This window comes from Macaca fascicularis, chromosome 15, assembly GCF_037993035.2.
Source record: "Macaca fascicularis isolate 582-1 chromosome 15, T2T-MFA8v1.1".
Lineage (NCBI taxonomy): Eukaryota > Metazoa > Chordata > Mammalia > Primates > Cercopithecidae > Macaca > Macaca fascicularis.
In genome coordinates this window covers 114,668,392-114,696,358 of record NC_088389.1, presented here as the reverse complement: position 1 = coordinate 114,696,358, position 27,967 = coordinate 114,668,392, and the positions used below count along the sequence as shown (strand labels likewise).

Genomic DNA, 27,967 nt, shown 5'->3' with positions numbered 1-27,967 from the left:
TATGTAAGCTACTTAACCTATAGTAGGGGAGGTCTACATGCTATATATTGCTCTGGAAAAAAAAAATGATTCAAAAGAAAATAAGGATTATGTTCCAAGGCTGTTTTCCCCTGAAGCTTTTTAAACAATGCCTTTATCTATTCCCCATTTTCCAATTGTCTTTTCCAGAGATGTGGCAATAATTTAGTAGTATTATGTGCTGTCACTTCTGCATTAGTAAACACCAGGACCTGCTGAGTAATTACAGAATAACCTCATAATAAAATGCAGTGAAGAGCTCTAATTAAATGTTAATGTTGCTTAAAACTATCCTACTTTAAAATGAAAATTTTCCATCCATGTATCCTAATGAGTTATCAGAATGCATTACTCCCAAATAAAATGTACAAATGAGAAGGTAAACATAAAATATTACCACCAGTAGGCATGTGTGTGGAAACATTTATAATCAAAATTAATATACTACATTAAAATTACTGAAATATAAATGCATACCAAAATGCTGTAACAACAATGGGGGAGGATTTTTATGAAAGCTCATGCTTCACTTTAAAAGGGAAAAATGCCAAATTATTCTTCAGTCACGTAGTAGGCAATAAAGGTTAAAGCTGCTTCTGAACATGGGACTAAAGCAAGTTAAACTAAGAACATCTACAACTTCTGTAAAATAATAGAACTAAAAAACCTCACTGTCTAATTGAGGAAACAAGGCCTTCCATTTACTTTATTCTTTAAAAATCTGCCAGGAAAGGGTTCCCCTCCCAGATTATATTGCTCTACTGTCTTGACCCACACATCATCCTTCTGGCATTTAGTGTGCTGACCTAGGTAGACGTGGTGAAAATCTATTGCTCACAGGTATCTATATAAACCCATTATTGTTACAGTCTCGGCTCACTGCAACCTCCGCCTCCTGTGTTCAAGCGATTCTCCTGCCTCAGCCTCCCAAGTAGCCGGGATTATAGGCGCCCGCCACCACGTCCGGCTAATTTTTTACATTTTTGGTAGAGATGGGGTTTCACTACATTGGCCAGGCTGGTCTCAAAATCCTGACCCCAAGTGATCCCCCCACCTCGGCCTCCCAAAGTGCTGAGATTACAGGTGTGAGCCACCGCACCCTGCCCAACCCATTTCAGTTTTCATATCACAGGAAGAAAGTCACAATCTTTCCTCCTTCCTTTACATTGCCAGAACAAACAAGTCAATCCATTTAGTCTTTGGAAAAGACCTATCCCCCAACTCTTCTGCCATTATCTGCTGAAATCTGCTATACATTCTTCTCACATTTCTGTCAAACCACTTATATTGCTACTTCTCATAGGCCTAATTAATATTCTTTCATGTAATCAGTTTTAAAATACAATCACAAACCTAGCATAGTATTGCCTAAAGAATTCTGCAATATGTGTTTCTGTTTTGTACTTCCTGTTAGCTTACTCTTTTTCTCCAAGATGAAGAACTAACAAAAGCTTTATCATTGACAAATTTGAAATCTGTGTTTCCATTACCAGGCTCTTGTGTTATTAAGGATATGTGCCCACTTCACTGACCTGAGACCTGGATATCTCCCACACTTGACCTTCTACGCAGTGGAACCCCTCACACCCACTTATAGTACAAGCTGTTGATGCTGCTATTGATAAAGGTATTTGTTTACTACTGACTGTGATGAAATATGTTGGGAACTTTTCTTCCCAGTTTACACCAAATACCTAGAAGAGGTGACTTCTAGCGTTCCTCAGATTCTCTTTGGCCATGGCTATGTCTCTTTGGAAAAAGACTAGATGCTGTGTGAACTTCTGCTGAACAGCTTGTACAGCCCGAGAAGAGAGGGAAGGAAGGCAAGGAGGCATCCAGGGCCTGGCTCAGACATCTCATGTTCACTCCCATCACTGGGAACTTCACATCTGTGTGCAGGGGATTGTGTGTGTCATGAAGAACCAACATGGCACTGACCACCAATCAGTCACCAGACACCAAAAAGAGTTGTTGGCAATGGCGAGACCTCCCCTGCTGCCCCTTGGAGAACAGGAAATAGATTCCCTCGACAGTTTTCAGGAGGATAATACTTCAGGACACAAGCTTTGGAGTCAGACAGACTTGAGTTTGCATCTCAGCTCTGATGCTTGCTAGTTGTGCCCCCTTGAGCAGTTTGCTTAATCTCTCTGAGCCTCCATTTCATCATCTATTCATTGAGAATAATGCTCACCTCATAAGATTATTGTGAGAAATAGGTGAGCAATATATGACAAGCACTTGGCATGCTGAGTGATTCAAGTATTTAATTAGTGGAAGCTGCTATTATTACTACTATAGCCTCTATTAATGGTGTCTTTCCCCACAAGTAGCAACACCTCCTGGCTTCTGTAATAACAATGATGTTCTTACCCTGAAAAACTTTCAAGTCATCCTTGCCTCTCCCTCAGTCCCCACATCCAAAGATGTATTATCAATCCATCCTCTCCTTTGCATCTCCATTGCCACTCCTCTAGTTTATATCTTCACTAACTCTCACCTTGACCTTCACTCAGTAAATGTTTATTAAAGCACCTACTATGTGCTAAGCATGATGTAAAATACAAACATGTAAAATATCTCAAAATATGTATAATCTGGTGGTGCGGCAGGGAAATACAGACATTTAGACAGGTAACCAGAATGCAAGGCCAAATGAAACAGCATGGAATATTTAGAAAGGTTTCACATACATATGATTCAACAACAACCAAAAAAGATGTACAGGAAGGTTTCACAGAGGCCTTGCCCCTTGAGGGGAAACTTGAACAATGAATAAAAATAAGAAAAAAAAGGCATTACAGTCTGAGAAAACAGCATGAGCAAACACAAGAGCTCAAGAATTATGTCACATGGAGAAAATGCTAAGTTATACAGTGGGACCAGAGTGGGTGGGGAGGACAGAGTCACAGCTGAAGTCGGAAGCAGTCGATCAGGGGAGTGGAGTGCTTCCAATTCCCCGTCAGGTGGATTCCTCCTGCCTCAAGGTGGATTCCGCTTCAAATTCCGCCCCCACCCCTAAAGGCTGTATAGCTATAGACAAATTACTTACCTTCCCTGAGACTCATTTGTAAAATGCAGACAACGAAATACCTACTTCATGCTGTTCTTGAGGGGATTAAATGAAATAATATCGGTAAAGCACTTTACACAATGCCTAGACTATAGCAGGCACTTCACAGATGGTAGTTACTGTTTTTCTAGGAAGCTGTTGTGGACTGAATGTTTGTGATTCACAAAAATGTATATGTCTAAACCCTAACCCACAGTCTGGCTTTATTTGGAGATGGGGCCTCTATGGAACTAAGGGTAAATGAGGTCATAGGGTGGGACCCTGGAGTCTTGATTCAAAAGGATTAGTCTTTATAAAAAGAACCCCAGAGAGCTTGCTCTTTCTCTCCATGAGTGCCACTAAGTAAAGGCCACATAAGCACACAGTAAGAAGGCGGCCATTTGCAAGCCATCTGCCCTCGCCAGAAACTGAACTGGCCAGAATCTTGAACTTCTAGCCTCCATAACTGTGAGAAAATAAATTTCTGTTGTTTAAACCCCAAGTCTATGGTATTTTATTATGACAGCTCAAGCTGACTAGTACGGAGGCCTTGAATGGCATTTTAAGGGGTTTGTTCTTTATTTTGTGGGCAATGGAGATGCCTTAAAAATTTCTGAGAAGGCAATAATTAACATTATATCTGACGGTCTGAGAGTTGAAGAGTAATGTGGATGTCCTCTTTACTGACCTCCTGCACCCTGCCTCTGCCTCTTCCCTTCCATTCATGACAACCACTCTATGACTAATATCTCCAATATGGATCAGAGGAGCTGCTCAAAACGTTGACCTATAGAATACAACCTGGATCCCTTTGTTTGGCGTTCAAGCTGGGAAGATCAGACCCTGGCTTGTGCCACATTTGTGCCTTTGCTCAAGCTGTTCCTTCCACCAGTAATATTATTTCCTACTGTTTTCAGACAGAATACAATTTATCCTTTAAGACCAATGCCCATGCTGCTTGTCTTATGATGTCTCCCCTCCACTGAACCCCTGCTGTTTATGCCTCTAGCATGTCACGGTGGTCAACCTCTATTCTAAATAATGTTGTTTATAGCTCCTCTAGTAGACTGTAATGACCTGAGGTCAATTTTTGTGGCTTTCACATTACATGGCACAGAAAAGAATTTTAAGGGGGTATGAGGGAAAATCTATAAAGCAAGAGAGAAAAACACTAGGCTTACATGGGAGAAGGGAGAGAGACAGTCTGGAAGAGAAGGGGGGTTTGGAGAGCAAAAACTCTTATTGAAAGGAGAATTGGTCACTTGATGTGGGTGTGCATTGTGAAACAGATGGATTTCCCCCCACCCCAATTCCTTACAGAGTCTCCATCTCCATTATACTCCCATACATGCTAATTCTCTGAAATTCCCATGAGGCATTAGATGGGAAGGATGGTTATTGGGTGGCAAAAATCATAATCATAGTTAACATCTGTTGAAGATATACCTGATGCCTGGCGCTGGGCTACAGTACAGGCTTTCAGTATTCCATATATTATGTTCTTTTTCAGTCCTGAAATACATGTCTTTCTGTTGGTATAATGTGGCCATTTAGGTGTTCTTTTAATCTGAAATGTTATTCAGAGATTTATCCAGAGGATTATATGCTGCATTAAAACAATGAGTCCAGTCAGGGAGCATTCGTTTAGAAAGTTACTAACCCTATCCCGCCTCTGTTTAAGACCCATGTTAAGACCTTTACTTAAGACTCAGGCACTTATACAACTGTAGTTTTAATTCCAACTTTCTGGCTTACTAATGAGGAAAAACAACTTTTATTTTGATTTTGAAAACATCTATTAAATTCCTATAAAATATCTTGGTTTTTAAAAAATATATCTGAGATAATCTTTCCCTACACATATTTTTAAAACCTTTTCCTTTTTTAAAAAAATTTTTATTTCCATAGGTTTTTGGGGGGAATGGGTGATGTTTGGTTACATGAGTAAGTTCTTCGCTGGTGATTTGTGAGATTCTGGCGCACCCATCTCCAGAGCAGTATACACGGAACCCAATTTGTAGTCTTTTATCCCTCACTCCCTTCCCACCCTTTCCCCTGAGTCCCCAAAGTCTATTGTATCATTCTTATGCCTTTGCATCCTCATAGCTTAGCTCCCACTTATAAGTGAGAACATACGATGGACAAACAACTTTTTTATATCGTTGGTCATTTATATTTGCCCCCTAGTCTATCAGAGTCACTGATGAAAACCGGCAAAGGCAGAAGGAGAACACAGAGAGGAAGAGGGGAGGTGCCCAGGACTAATCCCAGCCCTTGGCATGGAGCCTGCCTGCCTCCCTTTTCCCAGGACTCAGTTCTGCCTCCTTCCTTCCCCTCTATTCCTCCAGAGCCAGCCCCAACCTTTCCTAAGATCTTTATTTTATCTAAAAACTTCCCAATAATTCTACTTGGAGATACTTAAGCCAGGAGGACAAAGGATCCACAGTCACAAGTCTGGCATACTTGCAAGTGAAACAACACCCAGAGACAAAATTTATTTTTAAATAAAATATGGAGATTTCTGGTTACATGAAATAAATATACAAATTACCGGTATTCTCAATGGGCTTCGATGTGTGCAGTTAGTAGCCAGGCCCTTTGCTGAGAACTCTACTTGCATTATCTATTTCAGTCCTCATGGAGGGAGGTACTGAATAATTACTATCTATCTCATTTAGCAATGGGAAGGGTAGGAAGTTACCCTGGGTGGATGGTGCAGGACACGGAGAGTCCTGTTTTAATTTTGATACAAGGAAGAGATTTTGCTGTATGCCCTTAGCTAACTTAAGTAGGAAAGGAAGAATCTCCCTTCTTATTTTAATCAATATATGACTGATTTAAAGGAGCCTCAGAGGCCTTTAGCACTAACAAGGCCCAATCTCTAGGAATTTAAGAATGACAGTGAGGCTGGCACTGTGAGGAGCCTGATGTATGATACCACCAGGGCGTTGAAAGAACACGGCTTATATCACATCTCACACCCTGCCTAGAGAAAGCCACTTTTATTCTAGGCCAAATTCCAAAGGGAACCTGGCAATGGACTTGTTATAATGTTAAAGTTAAATAAAATTGTTCCCAGTAATACACTTTCCTGCTTTTGAAATCTTTATTGTTTGTTATTACAAAAGCAAATAAAACACACAGAGACTGTTGCTGTGTACACCTGCAGTTCTTATTGCAAGCTCCCCCAACCCTCCCTGAGGGCTTTCTCTGGCAGCAGAAATTAGTTCACTACTGTACAGGGCAGGCAGGCGCTGCCAGGCTGGAAGCCAATCCCTGTTCCCCCCATAACGAATGGGAGATGGAGGGTAAATTGCTCCTCAGGTGGGACAACCTGAGGTGTATTCTATGCAGTTTTCAGAGGCCCCTAGTGGGATGCAGATCCGGTTGCCCCCAGCAGTGACCTGCTCTGAACTACTTTCCTTCCTTTCCCTCTCCCTTCATCTCTGTCTTTCAGGGCTTCCTGGGATCACCTCCCAAATAAACTACTTCTGCATAAATCACTATATACGTCTGGGAAAGCCCAACTCAAGGCAATTGCTGTAGTTTGAATATATGTGTGTGTATATTTGTTTGTTTGTTTGTTTTGTTTTGTTTTGGAGACAAAGTCTCACTCTGTCGCCCAGTCTGGAGTGCAGTGGCATGATCTCGGCTCACTGCAACCTCCACCTCCTGGGTTCAAGCTATTCTCCTCCCTCAGCCTCCCGAGTAGCCAGGACTACAGGCATGTGACACCACACCCAGCTAGTTTTTTTATTTTTAGCAGAGACAGGGTTTCACCCTATTGGCCAGGCTGGTCTCGAACTCCTGACCTTGTGATCTGCCCACCTCAGCCTCCCAAAGTGCTGGGATTACAGGCATAAGCCACCGCACCTGGGCCAGTAGTTTGAATATTTATCCCCTCTGAAAGTTATGTCGAAACTTAATCCCCAGTGTGGCAGTATTGAGATAAGGCCTTTAAGAGGTGATTGGATCATGAGGGCTCTGCCCTCATAAGTGGATTAATCCATTCATGGATGAATGGGTTAAAGGGTTAATGAACGTATGGGTTACCATGGGAGTGGAATGGGTTGCTTTATAAGAAGAGGAAGAGGGGGCCGGGCGCGGTGGCTCACGCCTGTAATCCCAGCACTTTGGGAGGCCGAGGCGGGCGGATCACGAGGTCAGGAGATCGAGACCAGCCTGGCTAACACGGTGAAACCCCGTCTCTACTTTAAAAATACAAAAAACTAGCCGGGCGAGGTGGCGGCGCCGGTAGTCCCAGCTACTCGGAAGGCTGAGGCAGGAGAATGGCGTGAACCCGGGGGGCGGAGCTTGCAGTGAGCTGAGATCTGGCCACTGCGCTCCAGCCTGGGCGACAGAGCAAGACTCCGTCTCAAAAAAAAAAAAAAAAAAAAAGAGGAAGAGGGACCTGAGCTCGCACATTCACACACTCAGCCCTCTTGCTGTGTGATACCCTGCCTTGCCTCAGAACTCTTCAGAGTCCCCACCAGCAAGAAGGCTCTCACCAGATGTGGCCCCTCGACCTGGGACTTCATAGCCTCTACAACTGGAAGAAATAAATTTTTTTTCTTTATAAATTACCCAGTCCATTTTCCATTGTTATAAGCAATATAACAATGCCCACATATGAGTTTGCTGAGGCCTCAATACCAGGGTACCACAGACTGGGTGGCTTAAATAACAGAAATGTATTTTGTCACAATTCCAGAAGCTGGAAGTCCAAAATCAAAGTGTCAGCAGGGTTATTTCTTCTGAGGCCTCACTCTTTGGCTTATAGATGGCCATCTTCTCCACTTGTGTTTACACAGCCATTCCTCTGTTGTGTGTTTGTCCTCATCTACTCCTCTTATAAGGACACCAGTCATATTGCATTAGGGTCTACCTATATGACCTTATTTTACCTTAATTACCTCTGTAAAGACTCTTTCTCCAAATACAATCACATTCTGAGGTACTGGGGTTAGAACTTCAGCATAGGAATTTGGGCGGGTACAAAATGCTGCCCCTAAGAGCCCATTATAATCAAAATAAAGTTATATCAAATGTTTATTGAAAACACATGCTTGTGTTGACTTAACCCAGCCAGTGAACAAGTCAAGCCTGGTAGGCTGTGGTGGGATATTTGCTCTGAATCTGCATAGGCTTGTCTTCCAGGGACACATTTATATTCTGGTGCTCTAAAGCAGCTATCAGCATTAAGAGATTTGCCCAGTTAGGAATTTAGCATAGATTAATCCAGGCTCCTTCATTCTAACTATTTATACTGCTCTCTAGGGTGACCAACTCATCTTGGTTTGTCCAGGACTGTCCTGGTTTTAGCACTGAAAGTCCTGCATCTTAGTACTTTTGCCTGGGCACACCAGGATGGTTGATTATCCTTAGTCTCTCATATTTGAGAAATGCGGGGGTTTGGGGGAATCAGGAGTAGATAGAAAGAGAGAGAACAGATGATCATTTTGTTTGTCAGGCTGGGTTGGATTTGATGATTTCTGAAACTGTTTCCAGTTTCATTAGTATAAAGAAACAAAGATGTTATCAACCCCTTGGATATTTACATCTGAAATTTAGTAGTTGGTGATGAGACCAAACATGATAAAAATAATAACTCTAGCAATATTCCAAGAGAAGCCAAAAGGAAGGTGAGAGAGCAGATAACTCCTTGAGAAAAGCTGTCCCCACACTTCCTGACAGAAGAGATCCTCTCTCCTTCTCCTGCCTCACTCACACACTCATGCTCCTCTCTGATTTCAGGTTATACTGGAAATCATCTGTTAGACTTGTCTGCATACTTCTTTTTCTTACTAGATACCAAGTTCCTTGAGAGACTGGGTCTTATTCATCATTGAAGACCCTGGCACCAAACAGGTATAAATAATTACCTTTTTTCCTTCTATATTTTTTTCACAATACGTTGTGCTCCCAAAACCAGCATTACCTCCAGTGGGTATCAGGAGTGCCTGGAAAAGAACATTATTGAATGGGTGATCTCTTCCATAATAATCAAACTAATCCTATTACTAATAGAATTACTGATTAACAGTGCCCTTTCACCCCTTGAAGCCTAGCATTTGTGACAGATCTACACTGTGTCTTTCCATTTGATTCATGAAAGATCTACATTATTAGATCGTAGCCATTTCTTAGCCAAGAGTAATTCTGTTGCTTCAAGCTATACATCTATTCTAATAGATAGACGTGTTTTTTGTTTTTGTTTTTTACCCAATCTTGTCTGAGGTTTTCCAATGTTTTTGTTAGATAAGTCCAACATTTATTAAGCACCCACTGAATATTTTGCATGAATACCACTGATTTATTCAAAAAAATGGTGTCGAATATTTTAGGACTAATGACAGTGGCAGTGTGGTATTATACAGAATCTCTGCCTTCAAGCAATGTCTGATCTATTGAAGGAAATGAGACTTATATATACATGAAAAATAACTGATTATGGATCTTATGTAAAGCAGTATATTTAATGTGCCAGATGAGTAACATAGAAAATAAATTCTCTGAATTATAATTATTTTGTCTTGCCAATTATATACTGTGAGTATATTGAGAATATATTGTTTTATAACCTCAACACCTGCTTTTAAGTAGACACCTGATTTTTAACAAGCTTCCCAGATGAATTTTTTTTTTTTTGAGACAGGGTCTCCCTTTGTCACCCAGGCTGGAGTGCAGTGGTTTGATCTTGGCTCACTGCAACTTCCACCTCCCAGGCTCAAGCAATCCACCCACCTCAGCAGCCTCCTGAGTAGCTAGGACTACAGGTGCATGCCACTATGCACGGCTAATTTTTGTATTTTTTGTGGAGACAGGGTTTCACTATGTTGGTCAAGCGGGTCTCAAACTCCTGAGCTAAAACAATTCAGCCACCTTGGCCTCCCAAAGTGTTGGGATTACAGGCATGAGCCACCACACCCAGCCTTCCCAGGTGATTCTAATTATGCTGAAGTTTAAGAATCACTACTGTAGACAATAGAAAGAGATTAAAGGATTTGGGCAAGAGCATGGCATGATAGAGATATTTGATGAAGATTCATCTAGTGGAGTGCAAGATGGAGCAGGGCGTGGAGAAACTGAAGATAGAGGAGACAGAAACAAAGCTGATGCATTTTTCCATGCATGAGATAACACCAGAACATTAGGAATAGTATGAAGGAAAGAAGAGGTAGGCATGGAAAACATTGAGAAGGAGGAATCGCTGAACTTGGTGACTGACTGTTAGAGAAGAAGAGGAGGAATGAAAAATAACTTCAACATCTTTAACTTTAAAAACTAGAATAATACTAACAGTAGCTGTAATTGAATTTGTTTCTCCTGAGAGTGGAGCTATGGGATGGGGAGGCCTGAAACCAAAGAGGCGGGGGCGAAGGAGGGGGTGTGGCTTCCTGCTTTCTTGGACGGGCGAGCAGCGAGCAAGCTGGAATTCTCCTGGAGCTCAGAGTAAAGCTACCCCCGCCGTGCTAGGGCTCCTAACTTGCTTCTGAGTTCTAAGCAGGTGGGCCTCTGCACTCTGTGAGGCCCCCAGGACCTCTACTTACACGACCCCAACGACTGTAGTCTAAAGGAGGTGAAGGTTCCATCTGTTTTGTGGAAATTTCTCTCAGTAAACTAATGCATGGCAGTGATTCCAGATTCATCCGTAATCAATATAATGGAAAATTCTAAGACTTCTGACTCTTTTCAACATGAACTGGAGGATTACATTAGAAAGCAGAAAGCCAGAGGATTGCAACCAACGCTTTGCTTTACAAAGGTGAAGGAGGACTCCGTGTACCAAGAAAGGGGTCCCACTGAGCCTCGGGGGCCGGAGCAGCAGGGACTCCCCTGCTGGAGACCCCACCTGTTCCCGGCTTCCTTGGAAAGACTGAGGACCTCCCTGGCCTAAAATTCCTTATGCTCCACGAAGACTGGAATCTGTAAACCACAGTCAGGAGAATCAGGACCGTTTCTTCAAACACCGGTGGCTTCTAAGCCCATCTGGGCAGGGAGAGAACACAGGCGTCCGCGGGACGCAGGGCAGGGAAGATTCCTGTTGCTTCTTCTGGGAGCCCCGCAGCAGCGCCCAGCAGGCGGGCCATGGGGACAGAGAATGTGAGGACCGAGGCCTGAGGAGGAGGCACGGGGAGGAGCTCAAGAGGAAGCACCGTGCGAAGGGAGACTCACACAAAGGGAACAGGGGCAGGAGAAAGGCCGAGGGTGCCCCAGGCAGTGCAGAGAGGCCCAGACGCAGCAAGAAGAATCACCAGGGTCGGGACACCACAAAAGATGCGAGAAGGTCCGGGAGAGAGAAGAAGGGGCCAGGCAGGGAAGGCCCCGAGGAGGAGAGGGACCTGTGGGATGAAGCCATCCTTGGCAGTTGTTACTGATGATCGGGGACTGGGGTCCCCAGTATTAAATCATTTGAATCTGCTGGAAAGGATGGATTAGATAACACTGAAGCAGTTAAATGGCCACCCACTTGGAAGAAAATAAAATCTAATCGTCACCTCACACTCTATTCAAATATTAAAACCCAGATGGTTTACAGATACATGTGTCAAAACTAAAATATAAAAGTATTCGAAGAAAATATGGGAAAAGTGTTTTTAATCTTGAAGTATGGATGACCTTCCTAAATAAGATACAAACCAGAAACCATCAAAGAAAAATTAATAGATGTAACTGCCGAAATAGTTTAAATTTGTGTAAAGTAGAAGATTTTGTTGTAAAATTTGTAAAATGGAAATTTTAAAAATAAAGCATTATATGTGAGCATCGAAAAAAAAAATACTAACAGTAACAGCTAACATATATTAATCACTGTGGCAGTCACTGTGACCTGGCTGCCTCTACAACCATGCCCAACTCTCTTCTCTCATTACAGAAGCTGGAAAACTAGATCATCACTTTCTTAGCCTCCTTCAAAGTCACGGGAGGACGTGTGACTTAGTCCTGGCAATAAGATGTAGGGAGAAATCTTTTGGAAGGCTCCCGGGAACTGGGAAAGCTTTTGCTTTTCTGATTGAAGAGACAGTTGATGCCGCCCCTGCCTTTCCCTCTTCTTTTTGCCTTGATCCCTGGAGCTGCAGGAGCCTGGTGACCTGTGATAGCCATAAAGATGAAAAGCTGACATGGTAAAGATGGCAGAAGGGAAAGAGAAAAGGACATGCAGTCTTTGGTGGCACCACTGAACTGCTGCAGCAAGGCTGGACTTCACACCTCCAGAATTCTAGTTATGTAAGATAATTATGAGCTGGGTGTGGTGGCTCATGCCTGTAATCCCAGCACTTTGGGAAGCCAAGGCAGGAGGATCACCTAAGGTCAGGAAGTCGAGACCAACCTGACCAATATGGTGAAACCCCATCTCTACTATGTGGTGGCATGTGCGTGTAGTCCCAGCTACTCGGGAGGCTGAGACAGAAGAATTGCTTAAACCCGGGAGGCGGAGGTTGCAGTGAGCCGAGATTGCGCCACTGCACTCCAGCCTGGGCGACAAAGGGAGACTCCATCTCAAAAAAAAAAAAAAAAAGACAATTAAATATATTTATTGCCTAAGCTGTTATTAATTGGTATTCTGTTACTTGCAGCCTATTACAACCAAACTGATACAAGCACTGACTACATTCCAGGCATTGGCCTAAACATTTAATTCAATGCTTACAACAACTTGATGAGGGATGTGTTATTATTACACAGAGGAGATAAGGAAGACACCAAGAAGTCAAATAACTTATACAAGTCCACACACCTGGTAAATAGCACAGCAGGGATTTAAAACCCAGCAGTCAGCCTCCAGAGCCTTCACTTGTAATCACTATATATACAGTTTCTCAATAATGGTGATAGCACAGATAGAAAATAAGGAAGTTGGGAACAGGTGTTAATAGCTGGAAATCCAAGTAGAAATATCCATCAGGCAGTTAGAAGTGCCAAGTCTGAGGCACAAGAATATAAAGGATATTATTTAGAACAAGGAGCCATCTGCATTAAAATAAGGGTTTATTTAGAGCCTACAGCGGTTCCAAATCCTCTTATCTACAAGGTGAGTTGAATAGAACTATAAATATATTGCATAGCCTGAATACTCTTTTGTTGACAAAAATGCCTTTGACTGTCCCAAAGCTGGCTCCCTTGTTACTGCAAACGTTTAAGTTCTGGCCTGTGAATACAGTAATATCATTTAAAGGAATGCTGTGAAGTGGGGTCCAAGGCTGCCCTCCACTCCTGGCTGCCAGGGAAGATTTTTGGCTACACATAGCAATTCTCCGTTGTAAGCCAATGCCAAACATAGCATCAATCTTCCAGCCAGCTGCCAGTTTGCAAGGCCGCGCTGACCCAACAAAGCTACCCAGAATCTGAAGTGGGCTTCCAGGGCTGTTGACTGTTCTATCACCTTCAACATCAGGGCAGCCTGTCCTCAGAAACGAGAACGGACGCTGTGTACCTTTATTCCACTGGTATTCAGAGTAAAAAGACAGATGTCCATGAGGACCAAAAAGGGAGAGGGAGGGGGAAACAGATAACATTAATTCCAAATAATAAAAATAATGGTAATAAGAGCTTGCCATTTTTGAGCACTCACCCTGTGCCAGGCTCTGTGTGGAGTGAATGACTTTCATGCATTATCTCACTTGAAGCAAATTAATCTTGTGTCTGCTTCTATTTTAACAGACTCACAAGGTTTCTAAAGAAAATCATTGTTAATCACTGAAGATACTTTGGCACTTGCCAATTATTTTTGTCATTGTTGGTTTGCTTGGGGTTTTGTTTGTTTTGCTTTCTTTATTCAAAGGCCTAACAAAGGTTAGCTGGAATATTCCACTGATGCCCATGGACACTGCAATAATTTTCAAACAAGGCTGACAACCAGAGCAATAGCTCAGTCCTGTGGAAAACAGATTGGCCTACCTGGGAGAACTGAGAGGGCACATACATGAAAAACAAACATCTATGAACTTCCTATCACCAACTTTGTCAGGTTAGTATTTACATAGTTCTAGAAATGGGGCCAACGTAATCATTATTTATCCAATACAAGGATATAAATGCTCAGTGGCATTGGAAAGGAACTTAAAAAGGGAAAGATGTCTACTTTACAGTCCTGGTATTGGTTAGAATGTTTTGTACTTTCCTTGGTGATGAGCTGCAATTAACCCAGTTCCGATCTGAACGTGCTGATCTTCATCACAAATCACCAATGACACTGAAACAATTTCACGGTCATTAAATGCTTAAATGATGTTACAATCACCTAAACAACTAAAGTACACAAATTAAAGCTTTAATTTATAATCCTTTTGCAAAAGCACTCCTGTTAGAATTTAATTTAAGATTTCTCTAGACTCACACTCTAAGTCCAATCATTACAATTAATCCAATCTCTCTAATCAAGGATGCATGTCTTTACTTACTCTCCCTAAAAGTAATGGAGATTATAAATGAATGAATTTCATTACTGTTCATGATTGTGGTCAATTGTTCTCAGTTTCTCGTTCTGGGGTCATTTCCCTCTGGGAGGCTGTTTGAAAGATAAACAACCCTATATTTAGATACTACCAACAACAATAACAACAACAAAAGACAAAAAATACACATCAAGCTTATTTCTGAGATAAGAATGAGACAAGCTGAGTCATCATTGAAGTGGTCAGCAGTCCAAGGCCACTCATCCTTCATAATTAGCAGCTGTGAAGGGCTTTGCCAAGCCCACTGGCCAAAGGGCAAGGGGTAAGAATCGCTCACGGCCTTAGAGAAGTGGTTCCCTTGCATAAGTGGCTAAATCCAGACAGACCAGAATAAATCCTGCCAGTGCATCTGATTCAATATTGAAAAGTGCACAAGCAGGAAAGTAGTTAGCAAGTCCCTTCATAATTCTGCAAAAGTTTATTCTTTGTCTCAACAGAAAATGAGGAAGTGTATTCTCTCCTAGACTTTAAACTCTGAGGATAAAGAGATACTCCTAGTGGAGTATCTGGCACATGATGGGAGATTAGTAAATGTTTGTTGAAACTAAAATTAACTAACATGTCCTATCATTGACTCTGCATAACAGCTTGACAGAGTAGGTATTGTTGTCCTATTCTGTAATAAAATTGAGGAATTGATCAGTTTGGCAACTTGTTAACAAAGGATAAAGCCAGGACTCAAACTCAGGTCTTTCTGGCTCCAAAGTTAGTGTTCTTTTCATTATGTCATGCTGCTGCAAACTACCTGCTTTTCTAACTTAAGAAAAGACCCTTTCTGTTTCTTTTCTAATTATAGAATGCACAACACTCTTCTATAAATGTAAAGCCTCCTTCTATTCCAAACCCCTTATTCTCTGCAGATGATCACGTAGTTCCTTTATTCAAAATGTGGTGGTGCTTCTACATTAACATCACTTCCTGTCTCTTCCCTATCTGGGCTTCCTTCACTGCTGTCACAGATTAAAAAGTGACCTTCCTCTATTTCAAGGTGAAAGCCCCTCTCTATGGCTCTTAATCTCCCCAACCTGACCACATTTTAATACTTCATTCTTTCTTCTGTGACTTCTTCCTGCCAGTGTATAAATGGTTTGACGTGCTTCCCATCTTAAAATACACACGCGCGCGCGCACACACACACACACACACCCCCTCCACTCACCAGGCTATCCCTTGAACTACATTCCTGTCCCTCTCTCCTTCCCTTCACTATCAAGTTTATTTTTCACAGCCTTCATCTTCTAACCATCTCATCATGTACAGAAAATAATCTCTTGATAACAATTGAAAAATCAGATCTACAGATTTTCTTAGTTTTCATTCTCCTCAGACTCTCTGCAGCAAGCCACCATCACCAATTCTTATTTCTTCACATGATCTTCTCCCATTACTTGCATAAAGCTGTTCACTCTCAGATCTGCCTCTCATTGTCTGACTCCTCTTTCCTCTTCTGACCCCAAAGGTAACTGTTGCCTTTGGTTATGCCCATAGCCCATTTCTCCTCTCCACATTCCCTCCTTTGGGTATTTCACTCAGTCTTTTCTAACAATCTTCAGTTTTGACTAGTGCTGCAGTCCACATTCCCAACTCCTGTTAGATATTTCCATCTGCCTGTTTCCTACTGACACCCCAAACTCACTATGCTCAAAATACAGTCATCATATTTTTTCATACATATCTATTTATTACATTGTAAATACTATTCTCTCAGTCACTATGGAAACAAAAATTACCATGTTAAGTTTACAGTGTTCAATGCTACAAAGGCCAAATATTAATCATAGGAGGTCTAATATTCAAATAGAACTCATTTTTTCTTTTGTTTGAAAATTATTTCCCAAAATTAATGCATTTTTCAAAAGTAATGCATATGCTAAAAAGAATAATTCAAAAAATACAAAATATACCCAGTAATGGGATGGCTGGGTCATATGGTACATCTAGTTCTAGATCCTTGAGGAATCGCCATACTGTTTTCCATAATGGTTGAACTAGTTTACAATCCCACCAACAGTGTAAAAGTGTTGACCCAGCCATCCCATTACTGGGTATATACCCAAAGGATTATAAATTATGCTGCTATAAAGACACATGCACATGTATGTTTATTGCGGCACTATTCACAATAGCAAAGACTTGGAATCAACCCAAATGTCCATCAGTGACAGACTGGATTAAGAAAATGTGGCACATATACACCATGGAATACTATGCAGCCATAAAAAAGGATGAGTTTGTGTCCTTTGTAGGGACATGGATGCAGCTGGAAACCACCATTCTTAGCAAACTATCACAAGAACAGAAAACCAAACACCGCATGTTCTCACTCATAGGTGGGAACTGAACAATGAGATCACTTGGACTCGGGAAGGGGAACATCACACACCGGGGCCTATCATGGGGAGGGGGAAGGGGGGAGGGATTGCATTGGGAGTTATACCTGATGTAAATGACGAGTTGATGGGTGCTGACGAGTTGATGGGTGCAGCACACCAACATGGCACAAGTATACATATGTAACAAACCTGCACGTTATGCACATGTACCCTAGAACTTAAAGTATAATAATAATAAATAAATTTTTAAAAAATACAAAATAGTATATTACATACAGTAAAAAGTAGGTTGTCTTCATCCCTAACCATCATAAATCAAATTCTCTTCTTCAGAAGCAGTAGTACTGGTTTTATCCGTGTTATCAGTTTGCTATAGAAAATGTGCCAGAAATATTCTATGTATTTGCAAGTATGTATGTATAGATGCCTGTCTTAGTTCATTTTCTGTTGCTTATAACAGAATAACTAAACCTGGGTAATTTATAAGGAAAAGAAATATATTCCTGGCCAGGCACAGTAGCTCACGCCTGTAATCCCAACACTCTGGGAGGCCCGGTGGACGGATCACCTGAGGTTAGGAGTTCGAGACCAGTCTAGCCAACATGGTGAAACCCCGTCTCTACTAAAAATACAAAAATTAGCCAGATATGGTGGCAGGCTCCTGTAATCCCAGCTACTTGGGAGGCTGAGGCAGGAGAATCATTTGAACCTGGGAGGCAGAGGTTGCAGTGAGCTGAGATCGTGACACTGCACTCCAGCCTGGGCGACAGAGCAAGACTCTGTCGAAAGGAAGGAAGGAGGGAAGGAGGGAGGGAGGGAGGGAGGGAAGGAAGGAAGGAAGGAAGGAAGGAAGGAAGGAAGGAAAAAGGAAAGGAAAGGAAAGGAGAGGAGAGGAGAGGAGAGAAGAGGAGAGGGGAGGGGAGGGGAGGGGAGGGGAGGGGAGGGGAGGGGAGGCGAGGGGAGGGGAGGGAAAGAAAGAAATGTATTCCTTCTAGTTATGGAGGATAAGTCCAAGGTAGTGTGGCCGCATCTGTTGAGGGCCTTCTTGCTGGTAAGGACTCTCTGTAGAGTCCCAAGGTGGCACAAGGCACCCATGGCAAGGGGACCAAACATGCTAGCTCAGGTCTCTCTTCCTCTTATAAAGCCACCAGTCCCACTCTCATGATAACCCATAAATCCATTAATTATCTGACTTTCTCATTATGGGGATAAGGGAGTCGGAGGAAATGTAGTGGGAGGACAAGCAGGAGTGGAACAGTCTTGGATTTTGCTAATGAGGGCCACCTGGAGTGGTGTGAAGACCTCCACAGAAAGATGCTAAAGATGTACGGACATATGTCCAAGAGATATTGAGGTCGTCATAAGTGACCAGCCAAAGGAAGTCATTCAACCCTGTCAAGGCACCTGCAGGTGGAGATCCCCAGCAATGGGTCTCTGAAGAAACCACTAAGGTGCCCCAAGGAAGTCTGATCACTACTAAATTCAGACAGACTCAGCCTAATACCTTCAAAGTCCAGGGTTTAACCATTGAGACCTTTCCTACTCCTTGCCTCTTTAACCTTGGATGTGTCAGATATCATAACTACTGGGAGCAGGGAGTAATAGGAGGTACAGCCCAAACTAAACTAATCTTACCTGATACATAAGCATAAACCCTCAACAAATTATTGCACGTGTGCACCAAGACTTGTACAAGGAGGTTCATAGCAACAACATTTGTAAAAGCAAAATATTGGAAACAATCTATCTGCATGTCCACAGATACATGGATCCATAAGATACGGTCTTTTCCTATAATGAAATATTATGCAGCAAAACAAATCAAGTATAGCTACATGCATCAACATGGATGAATCTCAAGAACATAATGTTTAGGAGGAAGGGAAGCAGGACACAGACACAAACTGTACAATTCCATTTATATAAAGTTTTAAAACATGCAGCACTGAACAATATATTCTTTAAGAACATACACGGACTGGGCCAGGCACGGTGGCTCATGCCTGTAATCCCAGCACTTTGGGAGGCAGAGGCAAGCAGATCACTTGAGGTCAGGAGTTTGAAACCAACCTGGCCAACATGGCAAAACCCCAACTCTACTAAAAGTACAAAAATTAGCCAGATGAGATAGTGGGCGCCTATACTCCCAGATACTCGGGAGGCTGATGCAGGAGAATCACTTGAACCTGGGAGGCGGAGGTTGCAGTGGACTGAGATCATGCCATTGCTTTCCATCCTGGGTGACAGGGCAAGACTCCATAAAAAAAAAAAAGAAAAGAAAAGAAAAGAAAAGTAAAACATATACAGACTGGTACAATTAATTAAACAAGAAAGCAAGAAAATATTAAACATAAAATTCAGGATAATGGCTCCTTCTGAAAGAGGGAAGTGGGGTGAGGAAAAACAATGGGAATTCCAAAATGCAGGGAACGTTTCTAGCTCTCAAACTGTGGAGTGGGTGGAGATACTTGTTTTTGTTTTATCATCATTCTTTAAACCTTTATATATATATTACAAATGTTTTCAAGCTGTTCATTATTTAAAACAAATTTTAGAAAAAATATAACTATATATTTTAATTAATGTGAACATTTCTTAGTTTTCTTTCATTTTCATAATCATGTGGAATATCCATAAAGTACCTACTACAATGCCCAGCAAATGGGATCTATTTTTATTTGCCTTCAACTCACCACTTACTTGTCTTTGGGGGATTTAAGGCATCAAATCCAAGAGTAGCAAGGGAATTTATTCGCTAAGTATAAGTGATACTGGTGATACTGAGCAGCCGTAAGCAGTCTTAGGCCAGGTCAGCACAACACCCAACTGAAGCAAGAAGCCTGGAATTATCACACTGCCCTTACAATGCCAAAAGTCCAGTGGGAATTATCTTCTCATCAAAGTGAGTAAGTCTGTCCTTCCTGCTTGCAGCATTTGTGTTCACTTTGACAACCTATCACTGCCTGCCTGCCACCTCCCCACTCCAGGACCCTCAGTCATTACCTTCAGCATACTGGGTCAATGTGGCCATAGCTCCATTAACTGAGCACTACTCTGTGCCAGGCATTGCTGTCTCTTTTACTCACCAACATCCCACAAGGATAGTGTGTATTAATCCTGTTTTACAGAAGAAAACAGGTTCAGAAGAGATAGTCTGTCTAAAATCACTGTCTGCAGCAAGTACTAGAGGCAGAGTTCAAGCCCAGATCTCTCTGACTCCAAGTGCAAACTTCCCACCTGGCATCCAACAATCTTCACCGTAGGCTTCCCTTGACTATTCAGTTTCCCAACCAACCCTCTTCTTTGTTAAGCAGGCAACTCTCCTTAATGCCTCCTGAATAAGTCAGCTCAATTTGTGTCTATGCTTTTCCTTATGCTATTTCCCTGCTGCAAACATCCTCTCCTTCTTTCCTCTACTCACCTAAACACAACACTTCTTTCACCTTCATTTGGAACTTCCCTCCTTGGGAAGCCTTCCTGAACCAACTCAACTCCCAAGTGGTCGCATTTTCTCAGAATCCTTCCTATCATATAGTTGTTGTATTAACTAGACTATAGGTTCCACAAGAGTCAAAATGGTACCTTCCTTTACAGCATTTTGTTTCACTTTGTTTGGGGTTCTCCAGATAGACACACGCGGTGATTGCTAAATAAATGAAGAAACCAGTGATTTGGGTACTCTACAGACACAAATATAATCCCTGGGGCAGTAGTTCCAGGAAGACTCCAAATCTCCCTTGAGGCTTTTTAAATGTACAGATGCCAAGCTCCATTCCAACAACCTTGCAAGGCAGAATCTCCCAGGACAGGGACTGGGGAGAACTGAGTATCTATATTTTTTTACAGACAATTTTCACGTGCACCCTCAGATGAGAATCTTAAGCGTTGTTGCAGTTCAGGACCATCTCCATCCAGATAAACACACAAGGAATAGCCACATGAAGACGAGTGAGCCAAAATGCTAAGAAATGTGTATTTAAAAGACAATCAAGAAATCTATTTCCTGATAGGCATGACTGTTTTAAGGGAAGAATAAGGAAAAGGAGGAAAGGAAGAAGAGATGCAGAGAAAGGAAGGAAGGAGGGAAGGAGAGAGAAAGGAGGGAGGAAAAAGAAGGGAAGGGAAGGAGAAGGGTCATAGTCTGCTCAGGCTGACACAATAAAATACCATAGACTGGGTGGCTTAAACAACCAAAATTTATTTTCTCACAGTTCTGGTGGCCAGAACGTTGGGATTGGGGTGCCAGCATGATCAGTTGCTGGTAAGCTCTCTTCTTGGCTTGAAGATGGCTGCCTTCTTGCTATGCCCTCACATGGCAGAGGGTGTAGCTCTCTCTTCCTCTTCTTATAAAGCCACCAATCCTATTGGATTAGTACCCTCACCCTTATGACCACATTTAACCTTAATTACCACTTAAAAACCCTATTATCTAATACAATCACAGTGGGGGTTAGGGCTTCAACACATGCATTTTGAATGGACATAATTCAGTCTATAGCAGAAGGGAAGAGAGAAAAAGGATGTGGGCTGTGACTTTATGAAATTTCATAGAATCTCAAGGCAGCCCATTCTGCATTTGAGCAGTCCTGCTTGATAGGACTTCCTTACATTGTGCCAAAATCCATCCCTATAACTTTAACCTCAGTGGTCCAAGCTCCTCCCTGACAGGTCTTACATGGCTAGCCTGCCGAGGGATTGCAAAGGCAAATACCTACAAGGCCAAGAAAGATACCTAAATGAGTGAAGGCAGCAAGGTGTTAGACAGCAGGAAGTGGTGGGAACTCAGCTGAATTACAGAAGGGGCACCCTATCTAAAAGAGGTAGCAGATAATCGTCTCCATGCAGCTTCAGTGACCATTGACAGATCCTCCCATTTATCGAGAGAATTGGGATGTCTCACAATTCTTAAGTATTGACCATTGTTGTTGTTGGTTTTGGTTTTTTGTTTTTTGGGGGTTTTTTAGCACTGGTCAAGCGTAGCTTCCACAGATTAAAATCCTCAGTTCTTCAACCACTTCCTCCTTAATATAGCACCAGGCCTCTTCTGCCTATAACAAAACATCGCTTTTCTAGTGCCATCTAATTAACAAGAGAAAAGTGCTTCTAAATGCTGCCTTCTAGTAAGAAAATCTGAGACTACCATCAGATTTCATAGTGACAACATCACATTGTGCACACTATGTATTTTTAATACATGCTACTGCTAAGCTATGTTTCCCCCATCATAAACTTCTACAGTTGTATTTCTTGGACCTAAATGTAAGGCTTTTAAGTTATTACCATTAAATTTACCTTAGTGGTTTTTGTTGCCCTAGGCTGTCAAACACATTTTTGGATTCTGATTCTGTCATCCAGTATATTTCCTCTCTTCCATATTGGGGCGGGGGGGAAGTCCTTTCTCTACACATCCAAATCATTGATTTAAAAAAACTGTGGAATAAGAACAGTTCATAAGGAGAGCTCTCTGACACACTACTGAACTGGAAACCACAATCTCATTAACTCATTCGATACAATCAGTCAACAAGAAATGAATCTTAATTGTTCTTAATTCTAGACTATACTGTTAGCAAAGATTCTGTGGGAGAATGTGTCAAATGCCTTGCTGAACCCTAAATACAGTAAATACATATTCCTGTTTTCTCTAGTAACCTATAACATTTCATTCATTCATTTGACATACCTCTCAACACTTATGATATTCACAACATCAAGCTAAACCCTGAGAATGCAGCAGTGAAGAAGACATTCAAATCCCTGAGTCCATGGAATTTACCATGTGGTAACAGAGATAGTCATTGAACAACAGTGTTCACAATTAATTATTAAATTATAATTATGATACCAAAATATTGGTGATTAAATTGTATAATGTCTAGGTGTATAGTTAAAATAAGGTTGACCTTGAGTTGATAATTATTTAAACAAAGTAACAAAAATACAAGGACTTATTATACTATTCTCTCTACCTTTTTCTATGTTTAAAATTTTCCATTAAAATTTTAAAATTATAGTTATAATAAGTAATGTAAAAATGTATGGAGTATTTGGAGAATACATAACAGTGAAGAGCTAAACTAATTTGATGAAGCAGAGAGGGTTTCTCTGAGGAACTGACTTTTAAGTTTAAATCGGAAGAATAAGTAGGAATTATCTAAATTGAAAGGGAAATGGAAGAGAAGAAATCCTTCCAGGAAGACAGAACGGCATGTAAAAAAAATTACTTTAAAGCAGGAAAGAACAGTATATGTTCAAGGAAGAAGCCCAATGTGGCTGCAGTACAGAAGATAAACAAGAGTTGCTTGGTTTAAAAAGTGGTCAAGTAGACAGATGCCAGATTATGAGGACCATTTGAACAATGTTTTTATCCTAAGAATAATAAATATTTGCCAAACAGTTCTAGTTACATGATCAGGTTGGCACTTTTAGAACAGCACTGTATGTGTATATATGCTCCTATAACCAATAGATGAACCTAGAAATCATTCATGTATATCTATGAGTGAATATATATATAGATACACACACACGTATATATTATGTCACCATACATATTATTTTGAAATTAAGTTGTATAATAATATATATTTATTTTTTAATGGGAGGGTAAACTTTTTAAAAAATGGTTACCTATATGGGGAGGGAGAGAAGTGGGTGATAGAGGGAAAAGAGCTGAAACTAGACTTTTAAAATATATCTTTTTTATTCATTTGGCCTTGAATTTATGTCAGTATATTTCATAATTATAAAATAAAAGTTAATTAAGAAAATAAATCTCTAAAAATTAAAATAAAATTATCTGTGTATTGCATCTGTAGCATGACCACCAGAAAAGAATGTTTTCGAGTGTGTTAAAACCTAATACTTCATGAGAATTTTATGTAAATTTAAAAAAAATACATAATCCTTTAGAGGAGAGGCTTTGAGATGACTAACTAGAAGCACCTAGTATTTGCCACTTCATGAAGAGGAACCAAACCAGCAAGTAGCTAATCACACTTCGAATCGCTTATCCGAGAGAGAGCACTGTAATTCAACAGAGAAGAGACGGGAAGCACCGAAAGCAAGGAAGGACAAAGTGAGGCCACCTCTTCCGCCAGGACTGGCTGAGAGTCTGCAGAGGCTCCCTAATGTGGGGAAAGGGTAAATGAGAGACCCCCAGAAGTCTGCATTCCTGCCACAGATGCTTATAATCCTAGCCACAGGAGATCCTCTTGGCCCTAATGGGTCCTGAGACTAACATAGGGAGCTGCCTGGAGCCCTTGCAAAGGCATGGCTCCAGAGACAGAGCTCACGCTGGGTCCCATAAACCCCTGAGGCCTCAGCAGCTGCAGCACCCTGCCATTTTGAGAGCCCAGGACCCAGCAGACTGTGTCCTGCCCTGCTACCAGGGGTCAATGCAGTAGCCACAGGCAGTGACTCTACCCCCACCCCCAGCAGAGGGGCAGTCACACACTTTCATATGCCCAAAGACAAATTCCACTGCCTGCAACCACAGTTACAGACTGCTATAGGGCCAAAGTACCAGCAAAGTCCACACCCACACCCCCCAATCCAGGCTGCCAGCATATAGGCTGCTTCCAAGGTAAACAACCCGGTCCTCCCCCACAGTACCGTCTCTGCCATCCCCCAGCTGAGCATTCCAACAGCTTAGGGATCACCCTGCCCCTGCTTACCACAACCAGCATCCTGCAGTCATCACCTGGTGGACTGAGGGCAGGTTCACCTAGCCTGGTTTGAGTTCGATTCCCTCCCCCAGTAATCAAGCATACCATCCAGGGGCCTGGGGATCACTCATCCACACTGTCCAGGGGCCTGGGGATCACCCATCCACACTGTCCAGGGGCCTGGGGATCACCCATCCACACTGTCCAGGGGCCTGAGATCACCCAGCCCAGTCCACCACTGGTGGCACCTGAGCACTCCTCCTGGGATCTGAGGTCCAGGCCATTCAACCTGCTGCTACCACCACAGCTGGCACCCACCTGCATATGCCACCTGCAGGTATGGGGACCAGTCCGCCCAATCTGCCACACTCACTGCCAACACCAGTGCAAACTGCTTGGGTCCCAAAGAGTTGTCTCACCACTGCGACTGCAATCGCCCACTGTTCCTGCTGCCCAGGAAGTCAATGACCTGCCCACCAACCTGACCCACTACTGCCATTTTTGGCACCCAATCAAGCCACCTGGAGGCCCAATAAGTGACTTACCTAGACCCACTAACAATGGTGCCAGCATATACAACCCCGGGGCCCAAGGACAGGCATGCTCAGCCCATCACTACCACCACGGAGGCCCAAAGACTGGCCCACCTGCCATCCCAGTCCCCAGAAAATCTTCTCCATAGCCTCCACTAACCACCACGGCCTAAGCCACCAAGGAAACCACAGTCTCCACTGATGCTGTTTACAGCTGAAAAAAAAATCACAGAGACCAAACTAAGTTACAGACTCAGAATCAAAGCCAAAATGCTCTAGCCAACCAACACCATAGATATATCTTCAGGAAAAAGTCCTCCCCTATGAAAGCAAATGTTAAACACTGGAATAAGTGACTATTACACCAGATATGCAGATAACAACATAAGAACACAGGAAACATGAAAAAGCAAGGAAACATGACACCTCCAGAGGAACACAATAATTCTCCAGCACCAGAGTATAATCAAAACAAAATTTCTGAAATCTCAGATAAAGAATTCAAAATATTGCTACTAAAGAAGCTCAGTGAAGGATTCCTGGGCAAGATGGCTGAATAGGAACAGCTCTAGTCTGCAGCTCCCACCGAGACCAATGCTGAAGGCAGGTGATTTCTGCATTTCCAACTAAGGAACGGGGCTCATCTCATTGGGACTGGTTAGACAGTGGGTGCAGCCAATGGAGGACGAGCCGAAGCAGGGTGGGGCGTCACCTCACTCGGGAAGCATAAGGGGTCAGGGAACTCCCTCCCCTAGCCAAGGTAAGCCGTGTGGGACTGTGCTATGAGGGATGGTGCTATCCAACCCAGATACTATGCTTTTCCCACAGTCTTCACAACCCACAGACCGGGAGATTCCCTGGGGTGCCTATGCCACCAGGGCCCTGGGTTTCAAGCACAAAACTGGGCCGCCATTTGGGCAGACATTGAGCTAGCCGCAGGAGTTTTTTTTCGTACCCCAGTGGCACCTGGAATGCCAGTGAGACAGAACCATTCACTCCTCTGGAAAGGGGGCTGAAGCCAGGGAGCCAAGTGGTCTAGCTCAGCAGACTCCACCCCCATGGAGCCCAGAAAGCTAAGAACCACTGGCTTGAAATTCTCACTGCCAACACAGCAGTCTAAAGTCCACCTGCGACGCTCGAACTTGGTAGGGGGAGGGGTGTCTACCATTACTGAGGCTTGAGTAAGTGGTTTTCCCCTCACAGTGTAAACAAAGCTGCCAGGAAGTTTGAACTGGGTGGCAAAGCCACTATAGCCAGGCTGCCTCTCTAGATTCCTCCTGTCTAGGCAGGGCATCCCGGAAAGAAAGGCAGCAGCTCCAGTCAAGGGCTTATAGATCAAACTCCCATCTCCCTGGGACAGAGAACCTGGGGAAAGGGGTGGCCATGGACGCAGCTTCAGCCGACTTAAATGTTCCTGCCTGTAGGCTCTGAAGAGAGCAGCAGATCTCCCAGCATACCTCTTGAGCTCTGCTTCAAGTGGGTCCCTGACCCCTATGCTTTCTGACAGAGAGACACCTCCCAACAGGGGTTGACAGACACCTCATACAGAAGAGCTCTGGCTGGCATCTGGTGGGTGCTCCTCTGGGATGAAGCTTCAAGAGGAAGAAGCAGGCAGCAATCTTTGCTGTTCTGCAGCCTCTGCTCATGATACCCAGGCAAACGGGGTCTGGAGTGGACCTCCAGCAAACTCCAGCAGACCTGTAGAAGAGGGGCCTGACTGCTAGAAGGAAAACTAACAAATGGAAGGCAATAGCATCAACATCAACGAAAAGGACGACCATGCAAAAACTCCACCTGAAGGTCACCAACAGAGCAAAAAGGCTGAAAATTCCAAAAACCAGAATGCCTCTTCTCCTCCAAAGGATCACAACGTCTCTCCAGCAAGGGAACAAAACTGGAGAGAGAATGAGTTTGACCAACTGACAGAAGTAGGCTTCAGAAAGTGGGTAATAACAAACTCCTCCAAGCTAAAGGAGCGTATTGTAACCCAATGCAAGGAAGCTAAGAACCTTGAAAACCCAATGCAAGGAAGCTAAGAACCCTGAAAAAGGTTAGAGGAATTGTTAACTAGAATAACCAGTTTAGAGAAGAACATAAATGACCTGATGGAGCTGAAAAACACAGCATGAGAATTTTGTGAAGCATACCCAATATCAACAACCGAATCGATCAAGCAGAAGAAAGGATACTAGAGATTGAAGATCAACTTAATGAAATAAAGCGTGAAGACAAGATTAGAGAAAAAAGAATGAAAAGGACCAAACAAAGCCTCCAAGAAATATGGGACTATGAGAAAAGACCAAACCTACGTTTGACTGGTGTACCTGAAAGTGACAGGGAGAATGGAACCAAGTTGGAAAGCACAGTTCAGGATATTATCCAGGAGAACTTCCCCAACCTAGCAAGACAGACCAACATTAAAATTCAGGAAATACAGAGAACACCACAAAGATACTCTTCGAGAAGAGCAACCCCAAGACACATAATCATCAGACTCACCAAGGCTGAAATGAAGGAAAAAATGTTAAGGGCAGCCAGAGAGAAATGCTGGGTTATCCACAAAGGAAAGCTCATCAAACTAACAGCAGATCTCTCTGCAGAAAACCTACAAGCCAGAAGAGAGCAGGGACCAATATTCAACATTCTTAAAGAAAAGAATTTTCAGCCAAGAATCTCATATCCAGCCAAACAAAACTTCATAAAGGCAGGAGAAATAAAATCCTTTACAGACAAGCTGAGAGATTTTGTCACCACCAGATCTGCCTTACAAGAGCTCCTGAAGGAAGCACTAAATATGGAAAGGAAAAACCAGTACCAGCTACTGCAAAAACAAACCAAAATGTAAAGACCATCAACACTATGAAAAAAACTGCATCAACTAATGGGCAAAATAACCAGCTGGCATCATAAT

The 27,967-nt window shown here is 42.6% G+C and overlaps 1 protein-coding gene across 1 annotated transcript in view; it reads right to left on the bottom strand.

The window, feature by feature from the left end:
- RMI1 (RecQ mediated genome instability 1) overlaps positions 1-27,967 on the bottom strand; it is a 640,651-nt gene that overhangs the window by 548,599 nt on the left and 64,085 nt on the right. Inside the window, exon 5 of the mRNA XM_065530754.1 lies at positions 8,950-9,027. The gene's annotated coding sequence lies outside the window, so the exon portion shown is untranslated. The remainder of the gene's footprint in view (positions 1-8,949; positions 9,028-27,967) is intronic.